This window comes from Sus scrofa, chromosome X, assembly GCF_054392235.1.
Source record: "Sus scrofa isolate SSC_HxYL_T2T_F1_AM1 chromosome X, Sscrofa_HxYL_maternal_Yorkshire_Landrace_v2.0, whole genome shotgun sequence".
In the NCBI taxonomy this organism is placed as follows: domain Eukaryota; kingdom Metazoa; phylum Chordata; class Mammalia; order Artiodactyla; family Suidae; genus Sus; species Sus scrofa.
Window position 1 is genome coordinate 18,033,398 of NC_139401.1, and position 26,125 is coordinate 18,059,522.

Genomic DNA, 26,125 nt, shown 5'->3' on the forward strand with positions numbered 1-26,125 from the left:
ATCTGATTTCTAATTTAGAAAGAGCCTGGTCATTGTGTGGAGGGTGGCTGAGCCAGGAAGAGGAGTTAGGAGACTTCCCACTGTCCAGGCAAGAAGCAATTTGGGCTTGGAGTTCCGTCGTGGCGCAGTGGTTAACGAATCCGACTAGGAACCATGAGGTTGCAGGTTTGATCCCTGGCCCTGCTCAGTGGGTTAAGGATCCAATGTTGCCGTGTGCTGTGGTGTAGGTGCAGATGTGGCTCGGATCCCATGTTGCTGTGGCTGTGGTGTAGGCTGGCAGCTGTAGCTCTAATTAGACCTATAGCCTGGCAACCTCCATATGCCACAGGAGCGGCCCTAGAAAAGACAAAAAAAAAAAAAAAAAGAAGAAGAAGCAATTTGGGCTTGAAGCAAGCAGTTGGGTGCAGTGATGGGATCAGATATTGAGATATTCGTGAGTCAAAGTCCATAGACCTTAGTAACTGATTGGATATAGTAAATGAGATTATGAAAGGAATCAAGGGAAATTCCTAGATTTCATTCATTTATTGACTCTTCATTCATTCAACAAATGTTTACTGACTATCTACTGTGTGTGTTCCTCTAAATACTGGAGACACAATAATGAATAAATGAGCAAAGTTCCTGTCCTCATAGCGTTTACATGCTGGTGGAAATTCTAAAAAGATTAACAATTATAAATTTATAGTGTGATTAGGGTTGCCACAGTTAGCAAATAACATGTTATAGTTGAGATGTTCTTGTAAGACATCTGTGTGGGGATTGGTTAATTGCAGGTTATTTCTATGTTGCTCAGGAGAGAAGCCTAAATCACAGATATAGATTTAGGAGTCATCAGCATAAGGGTAGTTGTAAATGAAAAAAAAAAAAAAAAAAGGGAATTCATTGGCTGAGGACACCAAAAAAGTTCAGCTTCAATCATAGCTGGTTCAGAGGTTTAAATGACAGTATTGGAGTTCTGTCTTTCTTTGACTCTGTTGGACTCTCGTGGACTTGATGGCCCCTGGCAACTCCAAAGTCCTCGAGTCACATCTACTCATTCGACAACTCAACAGAGATTTGTTTTTGCTTTGGTTTGGTTTGGTTTTTCTGATAGCTCCAATGGAAAAGTTTCAGTGAAGACTATGATTGGTACAGAGGGGGTTACATGTCTATTTCTGAGCCAAGGCCGGTTAACCTAGAGTTGGAGTATTCTGATTGCTCATGCCTGGGTCATGAATCCAAGCCTGTGGCAATGGGTAGGAAAGGGTCAGCTCTCGAAACCCACAAGTGTGTTCCTCTAGCAAAGAGAAATTCTGCTTCTGGGAGGTGGGGAAAAGATACATTGAGCGTACAAAGACCAGAATGTTCTCTACAGGTGGAAACTGAGGCCTTGGGTATTAGGGAGGTCACCCTGTGAGGACATATAGAATGAGAAGAACCCAGAGCTGATGTCAAATATCCTGGAAAGAATGACACTTGGGGACTCAACAGAAGAAGATGATTCTGCAAAAGAGATGGAGAAGGAGTGGCAAGAGCAGCAGAAGGAGATCCTGAAGCCAGTGACGTCCGAGAAACCAGCTCAGTGAGTTTCAAAAAGGACTAAGTCAATAGACATAGAGGAGGCACTGAAAACCAGGACAGGGGGAGACACAACCCAATACCCTGACCATAAAAGGCCGTCAGCTAGAAAGCTAGTCACTGCCCTTCACAAGATGGAAGGGAGTATGAGGGAGAAACTGGCAGAAGGTATACCAGATGTCTGGGAGGGGGAGCTGGGAAATTAACTACACCAAGTGGGTCTAAAGGCCTCAGCTTCTCGAACTGAGAGGCATATGCAAAGGACCAGGAAAGCCACGGTCTAAACACGAAACATCTCTTTTGACTCTCAATTCTGCAAAAAAATATGGAGTAGGTCACGTTATTTCTATAATAAAACAAACACTGCTATATTATGGTGTAGGATGCAAAAACCTGTGGGGATTTCAAGAGAAAAACGTTAGACTTTAAAGAGATTTGTACTTGCAAGAGGACCTTCGGACTTTACTTCCAGAGCTCCCTGCAGTAAGCATGCCTTCCCCTCTGGCTGGTGTGACTGTGGGTGAAAAGAATGGGGAGCTCGGCTGTAAGCTGTTTGACCATTTGCCTTCTGCTCTGTGGGTCACAGTTCAAGAATGTTTTAGGACAGATTCACTGACACATAATGATAACAGAGCCTGTTATTTGTGAAGCACTTACTATGTAACAGGCACTGTCCTAAAAGCTTGACCTTGGTTATGCCTCATAATAACCCCAATGGAATGGGGCACTATCATAATCATTCCGATTTTAAAGATGAGGAAGCTGATGCACAGAGAGGTTAAATAACTTACCCAAAGTTGCACAGCTCTGGATTTAAACCTAGGGAGTCTGGCTTTTGAGCCACTGTCCCTAACCACTGCACTACTGTCCCACTGTTCCATCCGAGAATTTCCATATGGGCCACTGCACTTGCCAGACTGCAGCTTCTGATACAGGTTCAGAAAAGAAGGCCATTGTGCAATGGTCTGTGAATTGCCAGAAGAGGCAGGGTTGGGGAAGCACCGTCTGGCAGCTGTGTCTCACCTCTGTCCTACCCAGTCCACGAACTGGTGATTCAATGGCCATGCCACAGAGGCCCAGAAGCCCTACTCCCCAGGCGGCTTTGCACTGTAACCTTGGAACCATGGGAAATCGTTAGGCCCCCGGGTGATGTTTACCTGAACTACAATTACCTTTTTGTTTGGACTCGCACTTTGAATTTTTATTGGTTTTACTGCATTCCCCCAAAGAAGGAATAATTTCAGAGGTACTTTATGTAATGGCTGATTTTATAAAAACATTTCAACTTAAGCTTTTTACAACCTAAGGATAAAGAGAAAAGCAAATCTGCAATTTCACAGTACTAATCGGTTTTCTTTTAATTCATATGCATAAATTACTTTTTATTTTCTTCCTGAATGTACACAAAGATAGCTCAAGGAGTCTACGAAGCCCCATGGCCCTGTCAACCAGCAATAACCGCGTTCCCATGGTCAGTCTTGCCCATTCCCCCACACCCAGTATCACCTGGAGGCAAAAACCAGATAGCACATCATTTTAGCTACAGAAATTTCAGGACACATCCCTATAAGATCGAGATTATTTTTAAAAACAGCCACAACACCATGATCATAATTCCTTAAGAGCAGCAAATAGCCAGTCCATGTTCATATTTCCAAAAATTATTTTAAAAATCCTGCTTGTGCTATGGTTCTCTATTCCTTCATTATTATGAGCTCGGCTGCTTTGTTATTGTTGTGATAGATACTATACAGCTTTTACGAACAATTCAAACCCACAAATGGAGAGCTCCCTGCCAACCTCACTCAAATTTGGCCGATGTTGCTTCATCTACGTTCCCCTTTCCATCCTCCCCTTTCACTGGCTGTTTATACCGCACTCCTCAGACATCACTTCCTGTCACTGGGCATGCATTCTTAGCGTGGTCAGCAGCAAGCAAATGCAGAGGTGTTTTCTGGTAAGCGTTTATGTATTTATTTCATTTCTAAATCCCTGGAAAAGGATTAGATTAAAGGCAAAATCTTCGGATGGATCTGATAAACTGTCACTTGGCATTTCGCTGTCTCTTTCTCTTTTTTTCCCTGAGCAATGTTTAAAATAAAACCAAATTCTAAACAAATGGCACTAATAGTCTATGACAGGAATACCAAACAGAATATTTGTGTCACACACGCTCTGTCAGCTGTGCCCAGATCTTTAAAAGTACGCATTTCCCCAAGACTAATTGAATAAAAGCTGAAATGCAGAATTTCAAGCCTAATTATAACTTTGAAAAAAAAAAAAAAAGAAGAACTCAGAAAAATGTAAAGAGACACCATTAGCTGGTTTGTATTCCAAATGGGGCCTGAATGATGACACTCTATTGGCAAAGCCCCTGGGTTCCTTTCACACTCCTTCTGGGTTTTAAGATCTACTGTTTTCCAAAGAGCTCTTGGGGACCTTTGAGAATTGCCTGGGAGGCAGAAGAAATAGTTCAGGCTTTGGGTTCTCATAAGTTAATGCCACAGGTCACAATTTGTTGAGATTTACTGAGGTGACCTTGTTTTGTCTTGTGGAGAGTTACCATGAAATCCACAGTAACACCCACGATAACTGTGAAATCATAGTGTCACCATATTGCTTGTTCTGCAGTTGCCACCACAAGCAAATGACAAATGACAGCCATATTGGCTTGTACACTATTGAGAACCCAGGGGGGTAATGAAAACTTGTCACGGGTTAGGTCAAGCAACTAGCAGGAGAAGTGCTGTCGAGCATTTTCAATGCCAACAGCAGAAAATCTGGGCAAACAAAAAGTGATTGCTTCAGATTGAAAATCGGTTCAATACTCTTGCAAAAGGTTTGGCAGTACCTATTAAAGCTAAACGTGCATATACCCTATGGTCCAGCAATTCCACTTTATGGCGCTAGAGGTCAGAATAGTGCTTACCCTGGGGCACTGGCTGAGCAGGGGCAAGAGTGAGCTTGCTTTCTGGGGCCCTGGAAATGTTCTCTATCTCGATCTGATGGAGGTCATACAGGTGTAGACATAGAAAAACATTCACCGAACTGTGCGCTCTCCTGTAAGCTAGACCTCAAAAAAGAAAAGTTATTTGTAAAAATTCAGAGTAAAAAGGCTTTTGCAAGATGCTGGTGATTTAAGAGGCCCTCTGCCTGTGGACTAAGACCAATGCTGTCCTCATCAGGAACCCCAAGCTTCCCAGGTGGAGAACCCCCAGTCAAAAGGTGGGGTTTAGGGTGCCGTCTTCACTTTCCTCTAAGATGATCTAACCCATCCCTTTCTCAAGATCTTGGGTCCCACTGAGGTAAAGATCCCCCTGTTCTAGAAGGGCATTCCCATTGCTGTATTTGGGGGCACAATATAGACCTTATGTCTGGCACTTTTTCACCTGCTCAGATGACCTTTCTTTAACAAACTGAGTTCAATGGTTGATGGTCAGGTTCCTTTTGAACTGTCTTTTCTTGGCAAAGCCAAAATTGTCATGTCATATCTCAAATCACTACTGAAAAATCAAGTTACATGGTAGGCTCTACTGACATTGCTTTACTATTTGCCCGTAGTTTCATTGTAGCCTTTGCCATTTAACTCTGTGTTTGAGTATCCTTTAACTATTCATTTTGTGTTCAGTAATTCAGCTGCACCCCGTTGGTGGTAAATCATTGAAAAACTTCCACAGCTAAGTTTCTATGTTGACGTGCTTCTGGCAGAGCAGCGTAACTCTCCTCATGCTTATGCCTAGTAAGTGTTGCTTGCACTAAGTTCCTCTCTATTCTCAGACATCAGAGACATTTTATTTTGTAAAGGAACGCCGACCTGTACCTTAGGTCTTCGACCTGAGAAACACGTGGACTTCTGGTGAGTCCAGCATTGTCTTCATCAAGAGACAGGTCCTCTTAAATGGCTAGCGCCTTGCAAAGGAGGCAGAGCTGATGGAAGAGCATCACGTTGTCAGTGGATGGATGTGGTTTCAGTTTACGATAAGAAAGTGGGAGAGACAAAAACAAAAATACAACCTCGACATTTGAAGAGCACAGAGAAATACGGAGTCAAAATATGAATAAATCCAAGTGCATTTTCTAGGTTAAAATGGTTTTATGTTTGTTTAAATGTAGGCTTAGGAAATGTGATACTATTAATGCACGTATATGGCTAAGATTTAGAAGGAAGGATGCTAAATTGGGAAACAAAGTGGTGTTACATGTACCAAAACTGAACACTCTTTTATTATTTATATCTTGGTATTACAACCTCACAGCATCTTTTAAATACAGGAAAAAAAAAACAAAACTGTGAGGATATAGTGAATTAAAGTTGTACAGGTTTTCTAGAGACCAAAAAATCCTCTATATTTTAAAGCATTATGTCCCCTGAATATTTTTGATTTTAATTGAAGGGTAAAATTTTTATGGTTGTATAAACAGTTGAGAAAGATTCCATCAGCTGCTTTTGAATTCTTATAATAGAGGGAAACACAGTCTACCTTCGCTAGTTAAGACATTTTTTTAAAAAAGATCAGAACATATGTTCCACTTCATGGTATCAAACACAGAGTAAAATGGCTCTAATTGGGAACATACTTGGGCAAACGACTAGATTAAAATGACTGAGAGTTATAAATGTCTGAAATGTCTATTTCAGGCACGAGTAGGGGAAATGGCACTAATTTCTAGAGAATGTGCACATAATGATTAAATTATTCCAGAGAGATGAAGAGCATATCAGCCTGTACCCTGGAAAAGAAATGCCACATGAATCAGGAATGAGCCAATCAATTCTTTAGTGAGTGGCATCACCATGAGAAATACCTCGGCTGACTGCTGCTACCCCTCCATCCTGTGATCACCTGGCTAGCCCATTTCTCCAGAATCCCATTAGCCTCCTCTACAGTATCTGCTGAACTAAATGAAATACCATCTGAAACCCTGTTCCCTAGCCAATTGCTCTTTTTGGTCCTTGTTAGACCCTTTTAAGTAAGTCCAATAGATGGACCGGGCTTATATTGGTATAGTGGAAAATGCAAACTAACCTTTGACTTTTGACTTAACTTCTGACCCAGCGGATACCAACATTTGCATCTTTTCCTCATCCTCAAATTGCTTTTGGAACAAGTTGGTGGATCATAACAATTAAGATATACAAAGACCCAGATATACACACATCTAGTCCCCATGCACTTTGCTGCTCTTAGATGCTAACTCCTGGGCCCAACAAGCAAGTTAAGGGCACCCTTCCCTCCCTTGTTTCAACCTATCTGGATGTGTGTGTGGTCAGAGAACATTCTAAGATGAGAGGAAATAGTTTGTATGGCAGCAAGTTTAGGGCATGGATGCTGAAAAAAGGGACAGCCTCTGTTGGTGGGGACTCTGTCCACATCCCCCGTGCACTAACCTCTCCAGTATGTGCCGACAGTGTCCTAGGTCAAGCAGCATCTGCAACTCTCTGCCTGAGGTTTTCTCTTGGCCTGAGAATGGAATAATCCAGAGGGGCCACAGAGGAAGGACCTCATGAGTGCAGCCATCACTCCATACTGGATGGGTTGAGAGGTAATTACACCAGCTTTCTTGCCCCTTGATTGGATAGAACTCCCAGAGTTTCCCAATGGGAGTGAGCCACAATTGCCCATGGAGGCAATGTGTTCCATAATGTACTCCCTCCCGCCATGCCTCTCCGCTAACTACTGCAGCTTCAGATCACCGCCCAAATAAGCTTCCTGCCCTAAAATCCTTGTTTCAAGGTCTGTTTCTTTGTGACCCAACCTAGGCTACATGGGTTTGGACTCAAGGAATCATGGCAATTGGAAGTCAAAGACGTGAATTTGAGCCTTGCCTCTGCAATTTGCTCTCTGTGATCATAGGTTATTTTATCTCTCTGAGCCTCAATTTCTTCATCTGTAAAATAGGGATAATAGTACACTTTTGCTGCCTAACAGTGTTGTTGAGAGGCATGAGTGAGAAGACATATGTTAAAGACTTGAAAGAGCTAAACAATGAATGTAGTTCATTAGAGTTATAGTTCATGAGAAGTGTTCTCCTCCTTCCCCTGGCCCAGGAAGGACTTCTTTTATTTATTTTTTTAATTTTTTATTGAAGTATAGTTAATTTACAAGGCTGTGTGATAATTCCTGCTGTACAACAAAGTGACCGAGTCATACGTATACACATATTCATTCTTTCTGATTCTTTTCCCACATAGATTATCACAGAATACTGGGTAGAGTTCTCTGTGCTATACAGCAGGTTCCTGTTGGCCAAACATTCCATATACCTCAGTGTGCATATGCCAACCCTTAACCCTTAATCCATCCCTCCCCCCCCCACCTGTCCCCTTTGGTAACTATAAGTTTTTCAAAGTCTGTGAGTCTGTTTCTATTCTGCAAATAAGTTCATTTGTATCTTTTTTATATATATTCCACTTATAGGTGACCTCATGATGTTTGTCATTCACTGTCTGACTAATTTCACTTAGTATGTTAGTTTCTAGGTCCACCCATGTTGCTGAAAATGGCATTATTTCCTTCTTTTTTATGGTTGAGTCATATTCCATTGTTTATATGTATGTACCACATCTTCTTCAAGGAAGGATTTCTTTTAAACATTTCATTTGAAACAATTATAGACTCACAGGAAGTTGCAACAATAGTACATAAAGTCCCGAGTATCCTTTACCCAGCTTCCTCCAATGGTGACACCTAATTGGACTCTGGTAGGATATGAAAACCAGGAAACTAATGTTGCTGCAGTGCTATTAACTAGACTACTAACATCATTCATTTTTATACTTTTTAAGTACTTACAAATCTGCCATTCTACTTCTCCTCAGTCCTCTAGCCTCTCCTCTCCCCGGGTCTAGTGATCTTTTGAGGAGTCTAAACTAGCCTCTCAGATCACTAAGTGTCTACTCTATTATAGCAGGTACTGACTGAATACCTTCAACCATTGTGCTAACTATGCTTCAAAACTGTGGGACAAAAAATTCTATTCTTTTTAATCCAAATCCTTCTGTCACTGTCTCTTGACCAGTAACAGGTAGGCTTTGAAGATGAAATCCCAACATCCTGGATCCTGCTAAACAACTTCCTAAAGTGGGGAATGCAGCAGTTACCAAAAGAGCTGTTTCCTGTGATGAATTGCATAACAATATTTTCATTAGGTGGTTCATACATTTTCTTTAGTTGCTTTAGAAGTCTTGAATAAATGCCTCCTTATTTAGTTGGTCCATATCCTGCTTAATTTTTCAAGTTGTTCTATTATCCCTTCCTTAGTACTCCTGTGACTTCACCTTTAGTGCCTGGGGAAAAAGTGGGGGGAACCTTTTCTTCATCAATCCTCCAGTGAAGGGAAGGGTCACAGGATTGTTTGCAGTAGCATCTCAGTAACCTCCTGTTCTCTCTTTGAATGCAACCATTATTCCTCCTTGAACAGATAATTTATCTCCTCCCTGACCACCTTCTTGGTTAAAGGTTAACAAAAATAACATCCTCTTCAAAGTTCAAACCCTTAGAATGCACAGACCCCTGCTGCCAATAAAATCTGTCAAACCAAGAAGATAGAAACTGTATTAGGGTCAAGTCTCCAAAACTGCTGAACTTTCTCTTTCTTCTTGATGCCCATTGGTCTTGCTGACCATCCATATCTTCTGAAAACACTTCAGAACATATATTTTCAAGGATCCCAAATTGTCCCTCTTACAGTAATACAGGATCCATTGCCCAAGTGCCTCTCAGAGCCTTCTAGCACTCCAGTCTCTTCTCTAAGTTTTCTCTTGGCGCTCTCACCCTCCTTCCTGGCTTTAAGACATTAGCTCTACAAATATTATTCCAAAACTACACTGCATTCCCAAACCTCTCGCAAGTGGATCCCACATTCCACTTCCCTACAAGTCCCACCTCCATAGGTGGGACCTCCATTCTCATAGTTGTCTGGACTCAAGCTCTCAGGCTTCTTTCACAACTTATTAAGAAACTCCTGGAACTGCCTGGTCTCGTTATGTCACTCCCACCCTACACAGCCACCATCCACCAAAGCAATGCAATATCTCTTATGTCTTAGGGACATTCTAACTTTGGACAAACCTGATCATGCTTTAGAAAAACATCACAGGTCAAGGAAAAGGACAACAGCCTACCTCTGTGATCCCAATCCCCAAATCAAACAAACACTCCATGCCCACTGCCGGATAACTAACTGTTTTTTGCTCCAGTAAATCTTCTTGACCAAAACTGTCCTCCTGAATCTTTTCCATTTGTGAAATTCCACCTAGGCTTAAAGGATCTGGACACTCCTAACCTTATCTGTACCATGCACTGACACTAATGCTATACCACCTGGTAGTGTTTGCTAGTTTTTCTATAGCCCTTCTCTTCCTCAACCATAATGCAAGCTCCAAGGAGGCAGAAGATTGGCTGACATCCATATGTCTCAACCAAAGAAAAGGAAAATCAATGAAACCAATTCCCTTTTTGGGGGCCACACCTGAGGCAGGCAGGTGAAATGCAGACTTCCTGGGCCAGGGATTGAACCTGAGTCAGGGCAGTGACAGTACAGAATCCTTAACTGCTTGGCCAGCAGGGAACTCCAAAACTAATTCTTATTGAGCAGCTATAGATGAGCCGCAGCTTTCTCTAGCTACCTAATCTAATGAAAGCACCCCACTTCCTGAACTATCATGTTACCCAGTTTTTGTTGTCTTCATAGCACTTATTGCTACTGGAAATTATCATGCTCAGTCATTAATTTATGTAACCAGTGCTTTGTTGCACCCCCTGGATGGTCTGTTCAGGACCGTGGTTCTCATTCCTACAGGTGTTGGGAGTGATGGTTGCTGAGTGTTCTCAGCTGAGTGTCCCTCCAGGAACCGTCCTTGGAAGGGACCACTTGGCCTTTGATCACACCTCTTCCCTGGCGCAGCCTAGTCAAATTGGGGTTATAAAGGTCAACACACTTAACTTGCCTTGGGGCAACTCTGGAGGGCTACCCCAGTTCCAGAGCTTCTGTGGCGGTGGCTAAAGCCGCTGTTACTCAGCTCAACTTCTCCCTGATAGTCTGCCCAGTCTCTCTTCCTTCCCTCACCTACCAGTGTTGTTTCTAAGAGCATCCACAATTAACTTTCCACGTGCAGATCTCCACTGCACTCTGTTTCTAGGGAACCTGACCTAAGAATGTTAATGTGTTCACTGTTGGTTCTCTTTACTAGAATGTTCCATGAGAGCAGGGACTTATCTGTCTCATTTACTGCTGGGCCTAGAATAGTGCCTGGTACATGACTGGTGCTTAAGAAATATTTGTAGACTATGAATGAATGGCTCTTATTTATCTAAATCTTACAACTCTACCTCCTTCTTCACATGAGAAAATAAACACAGAGAAGTCAATTAAATATCCCAAGGATAAATAGCCAGTCAGTTGTATAACCCGGACCACACTTGTATGAATCCAATATCCACACTCTTTTCAAAACCATATATGGCCTCTTGATGTCTTCGTCATTGTGGGTAATACTGCCTGCTTGGCTAGGGGCCACATGTCTTTGGCTTTTGTGGTCTGGCTGACTTCTTGATGCACTTGGCATGGAAACCTCAATTTAGCCTTTAACCCTTCTCTCTCTCTCTTCTCTAGCTCATCCACACCACTGGCATCTTCCATGCTTCTCTATATAACATTACTCCAAAATGTCATTTTTTCCTATGATTTCACTGACAACATGTTGGTTCAGAGCCTGATGAATCCCCAATTCCATCTGCACAGTCCTTGCAATACTCTTACCTACTTCAGTGGACCCTCTATGTCACTCTCCACTTTCTCTTCTTCACCATCTTCTCCACCACAGTCGGGGGCCAAGTAGGACACAGAATCCATACCAGATAATTTAATTAGGAAAACTCAATTGAAGGAACAACACACGGAGATGGCAAGGCACTCTAGAATGAGCAAGAGTGGGAAGCTGTTGCCATCCCTAGGGCTGAAGGGATGAGGGAAGGAGACAGTGGCACTTAAGCCTGGTGGGAGTTGGAGCCATTGAGGAGGGACCTCCCAGTGGGAGATGTAATTCTGAGGGTTGCAGAGTCCAAACCAATGCTCACTTTTTAACCAAAATCCAGAGCTCAACCTGAGCACACAGTTAGGGTGTGTATTCTCTGGAACGTCTCTTCATTTCTACCCTCTCCCCATTCTACACACACACACACACACACACACACACACACACACGCCCCTATGTTATATTGATGCTTTTAGCTAACTTCTTTTGGCATTGACCGCTTGTCCTTCAATAATTCTGCTTAGGACACCTTCATCTCTCATCATCACGCCTCCTTCCAGTTAACACAGGCCCATCAGCTCCCTTTTCAACACCTCATCTCCTCACTAGCTGCCTCTTGCCTTGAATATTGAAATGTGGCCATGTATAGTGTACTATCCAATATGGTAGCTACTAGCCACTTGAAATATGGGTGGCGTGACTAAGGAACTAATTTTTATTTCATATTAATAAATCTAAATTTAAAACAGATACTTGGAGCTTTATCTCCACCCCTTCCCCACCATCCTTAAGCACAGGCTGTGCTTAGTAACTTGCTTCCAAGGAATAGAGTATAGAAAGGGAGAGCAAAAGTAACTTAGAGCGCAAAAACGTGGCAAACACTATCCCAGTCAAGGGATCAAGATCTATATCACCAGTAATAAGTCATATTGAGAGCATGTACCCTTGATATGATGTGATGAAAATGGCACTTCACCTCTGTGGGGCACTTCAGCAAATCCTTTTGGAAAATATCAGCCAAACCCCAATAGAGGGAAATTCTTCAAAACACCTGACCAGCAATCTTCAAAACAAAGTCACAAGAAACAAGGAAAGTCTGAGAGGTTATCACAGACCAGAAGAGACTAATGATACATGATTAAATGCAATGTGGTGTCCTGGATTGGATCCTAGAACAGAATAAGGGTGTTAGTGGGAGAACTGGTGAAAACCAAATAAAGGCTGGGGTTTAGTAAATAGTAACGTATCAGTGTAGTATTCTGGGTTGTGACAATGTCCACAGGAATGTAAGATGTTAACAACAGGGAAACATGTGAATTATACACAGGAACCCCTCTACCATCTTTGCAACTTTTCTGTAAATATAAAATTATTCTAAAATAAAAGGCTTGGAGTTCCCGTTGTGGCTCAGTGGTTAGCGAATCCGACTAGGAACCGTGAGGTTGCGGGTTCGATTCCTGGCCTTGCTCAGTGGGTTAGGGATCCAGCGTTGCTGTGAGCTGTGATGTAGGTCGCAGACGCGGCTCGGATCCCGAGTCGCTGTGGCTCTGGTGTAGGCCAGCAGCTACAGCTCCGATTCGACCCCTAGCCTGGGAATCTCCATATGCCGTGGGAGCAGCCTAAGAAATGGCAAAAAAAAAGACCAAATAAATAAATAAATAAATAAATAAAAGGCTTATTAAAAATAAAAATAAAGAATAAAACTGTTATTCAATTCAGTTATTGGAAAACTTTTAAATATGTCTGGAACAATTTGAATATGTTAACTTACTTTTCCAGCTGTACATTTTATGAAATCTAAATACAGATCAAGTATTTCCAATGAAAATTTAGCATCCAAAATGAGATGTTACAAGTATAAAATACATACCATATTTTGAAGACTTCACACACAAAAAAGAAAGTAAAATATCTTAATACTTACTAAAACATTATTACATATTGAGATGATAATTTTAGATATATCGGGTTCAATAAAATATGTTTCTAAAATTAATTTCACTTATTTCACTTCATTTTTTTCTCTCTATAATAATGTATTTTATTTATTCATGTCATTTTTTAAATACAGCTAGTAGAAAAGTTAAATTACATATGTGACTTGCAGTGTATTTCTGTTAGGGGTTAAGAACACAGACCCTTGAGCCAAATAGCCTGGGTTGAGATCCCAACTCTCTACCAAGTGACGGATTAACCTTGAGCAAGTGAGTTAACCTTTCCACGTCACAGTTACCCATCCATAAATAGAGTACCTACTTCATGGGGCTGTCGGAAAGATTCAGTAAGTTCATCTATATACTATGCTGAGTTATAATACCTACTGGAACATAGCAAGAACTGAATAAATGCTAGCCATTATCAATAAAGTAGGGCTGTTTATAGCCAAAGAGTCTTTGGAGGTTCAAGAGTCTTGAGGTGATGCACTGCCAAAGCAGAGAGGAGACAAGGAGGAAAGATCCTTACTGATTTCTCCTGCCCTCCGCCTTCCTGCTTAGCCTCTACGGGAAGCCAGCCTCAGTGCTCAACCTCCCCCCGCACAGAACAAGCCAGAGAGAGGTGGGGAATCCATGTAGAGGGGGAGCTGGGGAGGCAGAGCGAGACAAAGGAAGAGAACTAGCACACCTCACCGCTCCTATGGCAACAAAAAGTTTAAAGCATCCTGCTTTCCAAGCCCTCAGACCCACCTCTCATCCCGCCCTTGATTTTTCACAACAATCATTTTAGTGAGTTTCCCTCCCTACCCCCAAGATTTTAGGAGACTCAGCCATGCTCAGAGTCACAGATCCTCCAGTCCTGGACTCACTCTTTCAGAGATGAGTCATGTACATAAAGAGATGGACGTTTTCTGCTCTTTTCACTGATTTCTTGCCCGTAGGATATAAAGGGAGTGGCTGATCTTTGAAAGCAAATAGCAGATACTCCCAACATTATATATACACCACTGCAGCCTGAACTGAATGATTGATGATGATGATTAATGACCTCAGAACTGTGTTTTGAGTGGGGTTTTTTTTTCCCCTGCAAGATCCTTCCCAGTGTTCCTAACATCAGACTTACTGGCTAAGTCGCCATTTTCTGAAATAAAGGAGGCTGGGGTGCATCTCCTTTGTGTAGGATGAGTATTACCTTTGTGAACCAACCCCACTAGCCTTCTTCTCGTGCTGGCCATATGGTCTGACTTCTGCTCAGCTTTTCCAGGGCACATGTGCAGGGAATCTAATAATGGATTTCAGCCAGCCTCTGGGCTATTATGTAAATAGGAATCTTCTAGCACCCCCACAATCCCTTGGGAATCTCTCTAATTAATTAACACACATTCACACACACACACACACACACACTCACACACACACACACACTCACACACACACACACATATACTCCTTTTCATGGTGTTACGTGGTCTTAACATTACTCTATTTTGGGGTGTGGCTCTGCTTTTATGTACACAGAGCACATGATTTTGTGACCTTGGCTACTTAAGTGCTCCATCTCATTAAGCTTCTAAAATCATCACCTACTGCAAGGGTCTCCAAATAGGCTGTTTCCCCTGCCAATATTTATGCATTTTAGGCCATTTGATCAGGTGCATATAAGTTTAGAATTGTTTTATCCTTCTGAGGATTTGAATCCTTTCTAATGGGCTACTGACCCCTCCTAACTTTGATAATGCTTCCCCAACATAGCTTTCTTTGGTTAGTAACTGCCTTAGGGGTTAGTAGTTGCCCAGTAGTCGGGCTGGTTACCAGTGAGCCACTACAGGAACTCCTGGTGTGTGTTTTTTATCCTGTTACTTTCTGCCTTTCTATATTCTTTTGCCCCAAGTGTGGCTCTCATAATGGACATATAGCTTTATTTTTAAAAAATCCTATCTCTGGAGTTCCCGTCGTAGCTCAGCGGAAATGAATCTGACTAGCATCCATGAGGACGCAGGTTCGATCTCTGGCCTTGTTCAGTGGGTTAAGGATCTGGCGTTGCCGTGAGCTGTGGTATAGGTTGCAGACACGGCTCAGACCTGGCATTGCTGTGGCTGTGGTGTAGGCTGGCAGCTGTAGCTCCAGGTTGATCCCTAGCCTGGGGATTTCCATATGCCTCAGGCGCGGCCCTCAAAAGACAAAAAAAATAAATAAAAATAAAAAATAAAAATCCTATATCTGACAATTTGTTTTTAATTGGCTAGTTTAATTCACTTGAATATTTGGTGATATGGTAATTATTTGGACTTGGTTTGCTACCTTATTTTTTTCACCTTTTATTTTATTGTAAGCCACCTTACTTTTTAATTTTGTAATTATCCCCTTTTTCTGTGATTCCCTTTCTTTCTCATTTCTCACCATTTTTTTGGATTGTCTGTGGCTTATTCTCTGTTTGTTTCCTTATTTCACTGTTCCTTTTACTTGTTTAGACTTTATAGGCTCTTTTTTTTTATCCTTTTAGTGATTACTCTTGAAATTTTATCAGCTATATTTAACCCACAAAGTCAAAAATTAAACGTCTTAATTTCCTTGTAGAACAGGGATTGGCAAACTATGGCCCGATGATCAAATCTGCCCGTCAGTGGTGTACTGACTTCTTTCTTTCAAAACCTGCTACGGCACAAGGGGAAAAACCCTGAATCCAGTATAGGGCTGTCAACAAGTGACTCTTTGCAAGGCTCCTTCCATTCCTGGGCAAACTACTCCTGGGATTCTAAGGTCCTTGTAGACACAGAGAAGATGCTGTCACAGAAAGCAGCAAGTCTTCACGCAGGAGAAACCTTGGGAAAAGTGGGGCTGACAGGGTGGGAAAAGCATGGAAAGCATTCCAACTGTTTTGAGAAGACGTGAGGTCCCTAAGCCTATGGAGAGAAGACACATTCACGTTTATAAAAGTCCTGTAATGAACCTGGGACTTTTGTCCCAATCTTCAGTAAATTATGAAAAAAATGTCAAAAATAACAGAGACTAGGGAGAATAGCACCCATTTACCTATCATCTAGATTTAACAATTAATATTTGTTTCATCTATTTTGTATTTGGAATTAGTATTAGAACTAGAGACATAATATTTTACCCTTAAAAAACTTTACCATGTCCTATATAATCACAATGCTATTATCATACCTAACAAAATTAACAATAATCCTCTAATTTATCTAACACTCATGCTGTATTAAAATTTCCCACAATTGTCTCCCAACTGTCTTTTACGGCTGGTTGTTCAAACTGCTGTCCAATCAAGGCATTATATCTAAGACTCTATTAATCCAAATGGTCCTAGTAATTTTCATATCTTTTTATCTTTATAACAACCCTACAAGGCAGCTATCATTATTTCCATTGTACAAATGTAAAAATTGAAGCTAGAGAATTATTTAGCTCAAGATCACACTGTAAGTGTGCAAAGGATATTTCCTGCTTTTTTAGCTGCCCAGCATCCAAACCCCCTTCCTATTTTGAGCAAGTGCTATTGCAACTCGGTGGGGGTACTCCTGGTGGCCGAGAGGTGGGCACATAAACTAATTTGTCAGATTTGATGCCATGGTTGAGGACTCTGAGCCTAGAACAGCACTGTTCAGTTAAAGTTCATGCAATGATAGAAATGTCTTTTTTAAAATTTTTATGATGGTTGATTTACATTGTTCTGTCAATCCCTGCTGTGTAGCAAAGTGACCCAGTCATACATCTATATACGCTCTCTCATATTATCTTTCATCACGTTTCAATAATGGAAATGTCTTGCATCCGCACTTCCAATATGGTCCAACTGTCCTGCATATAGTGGCTACTGTATTGGACAGCACAGTTCCTGACAGAAGGATTTCAAGTTGCAGGGACATTTGAGAAATTATACACAGCATTGGTGGTGGCATTTAGAATCTGGTGGTGTGGGCACCTCTGAGGGATGGGCTGATGGTGGTGTTCTGGATATTGCCTATTTTCAGAGCCTGATGTTCCATTCAGCCTATCAGATATCTGAACCACCCAATAGCCCCTTTGCTTAAATTTTCCAGAGTCAGGTTCTATTGTTTGAAATCAAAAGTCCCTTGGCAGATACGACCACTTGTCACCCAATTCCTTTCTTTCCTTGGGAACAGAACCTACATTTTTAGCTAGATGTAAGTTGTAGCTAGTTGTGGCTATATAACTAAATTCAGATCAGTGAGACAGAGGTGGACATGCACTATACAAATTCTGGAGAGTATCTTTAAATTGGATATACTTTTCTGTCTTCTGCCTTTCAGCTGGCTGGATTATGGATGTGATGGCTGGAGCTTGAGCAGCTATTTTTTTTTTTTTTGTCTTTTTGCTATTTCTTGGGCCGCTCCCGCGGCATATGGAGATTCCCAGGCTAGGGGTTGAATCGGAGCTGTAGCCACCGGCCTACGCCAGACCCACAGCAACTCGGGATCCAAGCCACGTCTGCAACCTACACCACAGCTCACGGCAAGGCCGGATCGTTAACCCACTGAGCAAGGGCAGGGACCGAACCCGCAACCTCATGGTTCCTAGTCGGATTCGTTAACCACTGCGCCACGACGGGAACTCCAGCAGCTATTTTTAAACCATGAGGTAGAAACCAAGTCTTAGGAATGGCAGATCATCCAAATAAAAGGAGCCTGTGACCCTGGAGAGTCTAAAGTTGCTACAGTAGACTTCATTGCATATGTTTATGTGAAAGAGAAAAACTTCTGTCTTGTTAATGCTACTGTAGGGTTTTTGGTTTTTTTTTTTTTTTTTTTTTCCTTTTTTTGGGCTGAACCTAATCCTACTGCTACTTTTCATCTGAACCTAATCCTAAGTGATTAAAACCTTTAGGAAAAGTCTGGCTGGTAGGTCTAAATTTGAACCCACATCTGGGACAAAAAGGATGGGGAATGATTTAAACTTATTCTTCTCTAGACTATTGTTGGCACCCTGTTTTTCCTGTTTCTGTGGGCCAAGCCTATAGTTTGTAGGACTCATTCACCATCCTGCCTATACATAGTGCTATCCTTTGACCCCATCGAGGAGGGCCCTATACCTGGCTTTGACCATTAAAGAACCCTTGCAGGATGTAGGAGGAGCTAGCAAAGTCAAAGTTTTCTAGACAACGGTTTACATGACAGGAACTTTGGAATTCCCTGACCGGATGGCTCAAGCCAGCTTCCAGAACCTGCATGGGTTTTTTTCCCTGAGTCTTTCTTCCCATAGACAGATTATGTAGCCAGTATGAATACCAAATGCTAGAGGTATCTATTTGTATGGAGGTGTGAACAAAATCTAGGTGAACACTTCAGTCCATTGGTCCCTGTGTCCACAAGGCTCCTTATAGTAGGAGATAAAGTCTATGAAGGAAGATATGGGTGGGTGGACTTGGGGCTGCTGACCCAGTCTTATTCTCCCCATGCCATTATGGTTCAGTGTGGAACTCTAAGAAGTCTAATAACTTTAAATTCAAACCTGGTCTTCCAGGTCCTGCAAAGGCAGGAAGATGGACAGGTTTTGAAGACCAGTTTATTAGCTTTATAACTTTTAAGTACTTAGATATGTATTTGGGCTTCCACTTGTACTCTGGCTCCAGGCCTTACAAACATCAGGGGTGAGTCTGCTTGTATAAATGTTTAAATACTACTTCCTACATCTGAAACAGCAAATGTAGCACACAAATCCCTTCCTTCTTTGTTACTCGTTTCCCTCTTACTTTCTGTATTTAAAGTTCCCCTCTGGTCGTGATAAATCATTCATTGGCAAGGACGTGGCTTTCTATTTCTTTCATAGCCCACTTGGCCCTTTAGCACAAAGTGTTCTGGATACATTGGTTCTGTGTCTAGTAAGTCTTAACACTGGATGTGCGTCAGAACTGCAAGGGGAATGTTACAAAATATGGAATCCCTAGCCCCACTCTGGTAGTTCTGATTCTGAAATCTGGGCAGGGGGTGGGGAATCCATATTTTTTTAAGTTCCACAGATGATCGTGAAGGACAGCCGTGACAGCCATGACACGCATGACCGACTGACTTACTCCTGACTAGAGACCCATGTCCTCAGAGATAGAAGAACAAGGGGGAAGAGATGAGAATGGTGTGAATTAAGAAGTTAAACCCCTGAGCCTTCCAACCCCTCCTCCTCCCAAGCTCTAGGCCACTGCATCTGCATCTCATTTCTACTGGTCTCTTGGGGTACTGAGTGCTTGTCATTAGTACTTCACATGGCTCAAAGCTTGATCATGCATTTACAAATCAGGGTGGTAGCTGGTGGTTGTCAAATGTGTGTTTGTGCCTCCTTACGTTTCTTTGAGGATATACTCGTAATCTAGCACAGTAATTGGCATAGAGCGGATATTCATTAAATGAACATCTCATCTAAGAAAAAGTCTTGACCTGGGTTCAAGGAGCATTGCATTTGATTTGGGGAAGACATTACGATCGCTGGGGTTTTATACTCAGATTCCTTAAAAGAAATGGACTAAGTGATTTTTATAGTTTTACACAACTGCTGACAAATGAACTTATTTAGTAGCCAATTACTAGATTTTAAAAATCCAAATCACCTTAAAGGAATACCTTATCAATCGCTCCTGGTAATCTTTCATGGACATTTTAACCAAGACTTCTGATACTCACATTTTAATATTCCCATTATTTAAAATATAGTCAGATACAATAATATGCAGTCACAGCCTGCTTGAAGCCCTCAATGGATCGTTCACTTTACACTGTCTCTTAAGATAAAGGTAAGTTATTTTAGAAAACCAAAAACATATAGCCAAAAGCTGAAACTCAGCAAACATTTAGCACAAAACAGGAAGACTTCAGAACTGGGGGCCAGATGCCCTACAGAATTTTTCTGAGGAAAATCTTTGAGATGAACCGTCTCTGTTGGTTTGCTGCCCAGCATTTTTTTCACTGGAGCTGCTATTGCACAAGCTTGCAACAAGAGCTCGATCTTTGTCTTGGTCTCAGTTATTTTTGGCCCCGATAGGTTGAGATATTTTCAATAACTGTGCTAGAAACAGCTCTGTCAAGTCCCTTCTTTGTTTCATGCCATAGATCTTGACTGAAAATAGTACAATGGCTTCATTAGGGACTATAAAAGGCTCGATGCCAGGAATCCTTGGGACGCCACAACAGAAAGATACCAAGGCTGTTTAGGAGGATGAACTAAGAGCCACCATCTACAAAGGGTCAATTAAAGATGCTCTTCCTCCTCAGCTAGAACAAGCAAGCAACGGAGCCTCACCACTTGGGGTCTGCTTCTTGCAAGAGCTTCACTGACCCCACAAAGCACCAAGCAAGAATTGCTGGGGCCTGCCTTGAGGTCACTGGACTTGACGCTTCATTTAAGACACACTGGGGGATGAGTGCCACTGCTAGGTTCCCTTGAAGGAAAATGTTAAATTGAAACAACCCCATGGCCAATGTTTTTCAGAATAAAAGGAGCCTGCTAAGTGAGACAATTGTAAAGTATCATCTCCTCCACTCTGCTTTTCGCCAGAATTTTCTATTAACTTAGCAGCATTCAGAGTCTTGTCAGAATTCCATATTTACAGTCCACAGACTTAATTGGGACCATACAGAGAGAATGGCAAGCTAAGTATCCCAGGGGCTTGGGATTATTGAAAAGAGTCACACAGTGTGGGCTGCAATTGAGGGGGCCCAACAGGGGAACACAGGGGACTCCAAAGCAAGATCTACAGCAGCCTAGAAGATCTTGGTCTGTTTGTCTTCTCCTCATGTTAGAATTTTTTTAAATTTAGAGTCTTAAGCCAGAAAAAAAATCTTTAAGATGATCCTCTTGGTTTTTTAAATAAAATGACTGAGCCCCAGAGATGTATTGCAAGTAGATGTGAAACACAAGGTCACACAACTGGGTTGCAGCTGACTCATGTCTATTTGTTCACTCTCAACTATTAGAATATTTTTGGTAGCTAATGGTACGTGCAAAAAAGGTTTGAGTGAATGAAAGTTAGCTACTCCACTGCAGCTTCAAGACTAGGTTATAATGAAAGCAATTATCAAACCATATTCTATCACCTTACATGAGAGGTTCACTAAAAACCAGACACAACAACTGCAACATAGCATGGCTAGATTATGTTATCATTATAGCCAGCATCAGGGAATAAGAAATTCTCCTAAACCAATGAATGGCTGGGTAAGAGCCCACTTAGGATTTACTTCTTGGGGGCCATCCTTAAGGTGTCACTAGATGTCACGAGGCTCTTCTACATGGTTCATGAAAGAGTAGGGAATACTGCTAAAATATGTGGGCAGGTCCACATATCTTGAATTCATGTGATTTCACCAATGAGAGGTCATTCATCACGCTAATTAATAAGTCGGTCATTTCACCAATAAAACCTCTTTGAGATATTTGATATGCTTATGAGCAAAACATGGGTGATCTCAACAGCAGAAATGGATATAGCAGCAGACTGTGAAGGGTGGCCCTCTGCTTAGAATGCCCGCAGACCAGCCCTGGGGTGTACATGCTTGAGTCACATCTGGGTTATTGCTTAACCTAAATTTGAGGCACACAATGTCACTCTATAATCGGTGAGGGATTTTAATATAAATCTCAGGTATTACAACAGACTGCTTTGTGGTGAAATAAGAATTTGAACCCAAGTCTTTTGATTCCATTTCAAAATCATTTCCAAAGAACCGCTTGCCTCTCTCTTCAAAAAAAAAAATCAGAAAATTTGCTAACCATATGCTAGAAAAGACATCAACATACTAAATTGTGCATGCCCGTGTGCATGGGATTCTCTGAAACTCATTCTTAGGAAGCCGGAATGGTGTGTCCTACAACTTCTACAAAGGAACATGTTCCAGAGCTGTCTGAGAATCCACCTTCATGGAGTCCCTTCTCGCAGCCATCATCAGACACACAGGGTGACCTCCCAGTATCAGGGCGCAGATGACTCTACAGAAAATTCTGTCTCATTCACAAGTGGATCTTACCTTCTAGCTTTTCTGAGTGGACCCGTGGGGTGTGGCAAGATGGAGCCATAAGAGGCACTGAAGAAATATTTTTCAAGTTAAATTGTACTTTTTGAAAGTCCTGCTGGTTCCCAGAGAACCTGGATGGGGAGATTTTGGAAATGTCTATGGGGCACTGATTTAGGCTCAAAACTGTTTTTTTTTTTTTTTTTTGGTTTGTTTTTTGTCTTTTTGCTATTTCTAGGGCCGCACCCGCGGCATATGGAGGTTCCCAGGCTAGGGGTTGAATCAGAGCTGTAGCCACCGGCCTACGCCAGAGCCACAGCAACGAGGGATCCGAGCCGCATCTGCAACCCACACCACAGCTCACGGCAACACCGGATCCTTAACCCACTAAGCAAGGGCAGGGACCGAACCCGCAACCTCATGGTTCCTAGTCGGATTCGTCAACCACTGCGCCACGATGGGAACTCCTCAAAACTGTTTTGAAACCTTCTCTAAGACAGTGCATTATCTTGTGATTCTCACCCTTGGCTGCATGTTAGATCATGTGAGTAGGTTGTAAAAACTCTCAGTGCCCAGTTCTATCTTAGCCCAGTAAGTTCAGAATCTCTGGGGTTGGCGGGCCTCACATTGGTATTTACCTAAAGGTTTCTGGATGATCTGAATGTGCAGCCAGGGCCGAAACCCAGTTGTCTAATTCGGGGCTTCTCTAACCGTGGTGGGCAAGCTACCCATGGATCTCGTTAGAATGCAGATTCTGAGACTGTGCACATCTAAAAACCTCACCGCTGATGGTCATGCTGCCATACCCTGGACTGCACTTTGAATGACAAGGGTCCTACCCCCCAAAGTTTTTTTTTTTTGTTGTTGTTGTTGTTGCTATTTCTTGGGCCGCTCCCACGGCATATGGAGGTTCCCAGGCTAGGGGTCGAATCGGAGCTGTAGCCACCGGCCTACGCCAGACCCACAGCAACGCGGGATCCGAGCCACGTCTGCAACCTACACCACAGCTCATGGCAACGCCGGATCGTTAACCCACTGAGCAAGGGCAGGGACCGAACCCGCAACCTCATGGTTCCTAGTCGGATTCGTTAACCACTGCGCCACGACGGGAACTCCCTACCCCCCAAAGTTTTTGAGAGGAAAACCACTAAAGCAAAACCTGAGATGAGCCAAAATACTCCAACTCAACCCTATCATTTATCCTTCTGGAGAATTTGTGGAATACAGCTTTAAGGTGACTGTAGAGCAAATACGATGATTAAACATACTTTATAAAAACGGAACTTTGATTTCCCATAGATTTGCCTTAAATGCTTAGAATATTTTCCAAATCATAAAAAAAAAAAAAAAAATAGCACGGCTCTGCTTCTCAAAAGCTAACCATCTAATGTACCCCACCAAAAGCCATCTCCGTGTTCCATATTTGCTACGCCTTTCAGAGTGATTGAATGTCCTGGATCTCGCTGCCTCTCCAGTTAGCTGGCGAGGACATCGTGATACCTGTGTTTGCTGTTCTTTTCACAGCTCTAGCTTAAGCCAATTCACTGCAGGATCCAGGGCGGGAGCGGAGGAAACTGCGTCACAAACAGCCTGCAGGCCTGCAAACCGTGGAGGCAGTAGGCTAGGAAAGGGCAGTCTTGAAATGTAAACAAAGGAAAGGGCTCGGGCGCCCTGAGTGGCCTTTGCACCACACCTGCAAAAGCAGATAGCGACTGACCTCAGCCACGCAGCCTAAATCCGTGGGAGGGCGCGAGAATTTTGCAAATTCAGAAAGGACAGAAAAGCCAAGCCACTACCCACAGAGCCCAAGGTGGGCGCCTGTGAACTGTTATCAGCTGCACAGCAGGACTTCAGAAAGAACTAACTATGAACAATATATAAATTACAGGGGTCATTCAATGAGCAGATCGAGGGCAATTAAAATGCAAAAGACTTTTCTTTTTACCTGACTCAGAAAAAAAAATTTTTGCAACACAAGAGCGCCTCAAATTGTCCAGTAGAGCAGGGGTTGTGGGGGGGAGAGAGAGCGGTGTGCGGTCTGTGTATGTGTTGGGGTGGGGGGGTTGGGGGGGACCCTGCTTACTGGACTCAAAAAGGCTAACGTGCAATTTGTGTTGTTTTTTTTTTTTTATGTAGATTAAATGCATCAACTGCAGCTTGTACCGCTTAGATACGCAGCAGGGAGTCAAAAGCTTGGGTATCAGTCAACCACAGCCAGCAGCTAAAGCACGGGGCCAAATCTGTTATTGTGCTTTACATGAGACACTTAATCTAATCTAATGGGAGCAAACCCCCCCGGACAAATAAAAGGGCATTACCAGCAGCAATGGAGCTGCAATGTTGAGGAAAAGCACCAAATATTTTTTTGTGATAACATAATTAATGACTTCTCCAGCCTCCTGTTGGCTCTTTAAAAATTCTGCCTTCCAGCTCACGGGAGCTCGTCTCACACCCACCCCACAGAGAGTCTCAGGATGTAAATAACAGGAGGCAGCAGTCTGCCTTCTCACCCCCTTGGGAAGCCATGTGTCCTAGGTATACCACAATCAGAAAAAATGTATTTTTTTTCCTCCCTGGAGCCATATCTACACCCTCAAGTAGCATGAAAACATCACTGAGTTTTGATGAATTGCCTTATTAAAGCAAACAAGAGCAAGGCAAGGCAAGGAAGAAAGAAGATGATGAAACTCAGGGTTTGGGCTCCTGGGACAGGGACTGCAGACATCCAAGACAGGATGAAAGTGAAGATGAGGATCAGAGAAGAGGTCAACAGCACGGTGAAAACTGGGGTTCATCTTGGATGCTGGGAATCCAACTGCCTCTAGTTCAAGAACTGCTTCTAGTGTCCCTATTAGGTAGGGCTCGTCCTTCCAGAAAAAGGAAATCCTTTCTAGAAGCAATCCCTCCAGCTGGTATTCTCTTCAATTTCCACGTCACCCCACAATCCTTTAGAAAGTGCTCCTCGGACTTTAAAGGGCACATGTCTCCCCTCAGGGTCTTGTTAAAGATGCAGATTCTGATTCACAATGTCTGATGCGGGGCATTGAGCTGCTACACTTCCAGCAGGCTCCCAGGTGATGCTAATGCTGCTGGTCCTCAGACGACACTCTGAAAAACGAGGCTTTGGTCATCTCACCACGCCCCAAATCAAGCCTAACCTTGCTCACTTGGGTCTGTCTGGTGACAAGAAGGCCGCGATTTCCAGATTTATCCTCAGACACTCTCCTTCACGATCACAACCTTATCCCCGATCAGCCACCTCACATGTGGTCTGTGGCCCCGCCTCCTAAAAGCAAAAGCACATAGGACAGTTTCCAGCACAATGGACAGCCGGTTACTGCAGAACTTCTCTGAATGACACACACATAATCATTTTGCCAAATGTATCCGTTGTCTACTGCTGTGTAACAAATCATGCTAAAAGCTGGTGGCTTAAAACAATGAACATTCATTATCTTCCAAAACCTCTGTGGATCAGGAATTCAAGAGCAGCTTGGCCAGGTGGTTCTGGCTTGAGATCTCTCATAAGAGTACAGTTAGATGGTGGCTGAGGCTGAAGTTATCCACAGTTTGACTGGAGCTGGCCAATCTGCTTCTTTCTTTTTTATCATTTATATATATATATATATATATATATATATATATATATATATTTTCCTACTGTACAGCATGGTGACTCAGTTACACTTACATGTATACATTCTTTTTTCTCACATTACATGTTCTATCATAAGTGACTAGACAGAGTTCCCAGTGCTACACAGCAGGATCCCATTGCTCATCCATCCTGATAGGGACGGAGCAGGCACAGGTGGTCGTAGAAGTTCCAAAAGGGGATCATAAATAAAGAGGGAAACCTGGGTGATGTTGGGAGACCACGGTAAGTTCAAGAAAACCGT

General features: G+C 42.6%; 1 protein-coding gene and 1 pseudogene across 8 annotated transcripts in view; one reads left to right on the forward strand and one right to left on the reverse strand.

Annotated features, from left to right (window-relative positions):
- RAI2 (retinoic acid induced 2) overlaps positions 1-26,125 on the reverse strand; it is a 385,424-nt gene that overhangs the window by 162,062 nt on the left and 197,237 nt on the right. The gene's annotated exons all lie outside the window — the stretch shown is intronic.
- LOC146394498 (large ribosomal subunit protein uL18 pseudogene) overlaps positions 1,452-26,125 on the forward strand; it is a 31,868-nt pseudogene continuing 7,194 nt past the window's right edge.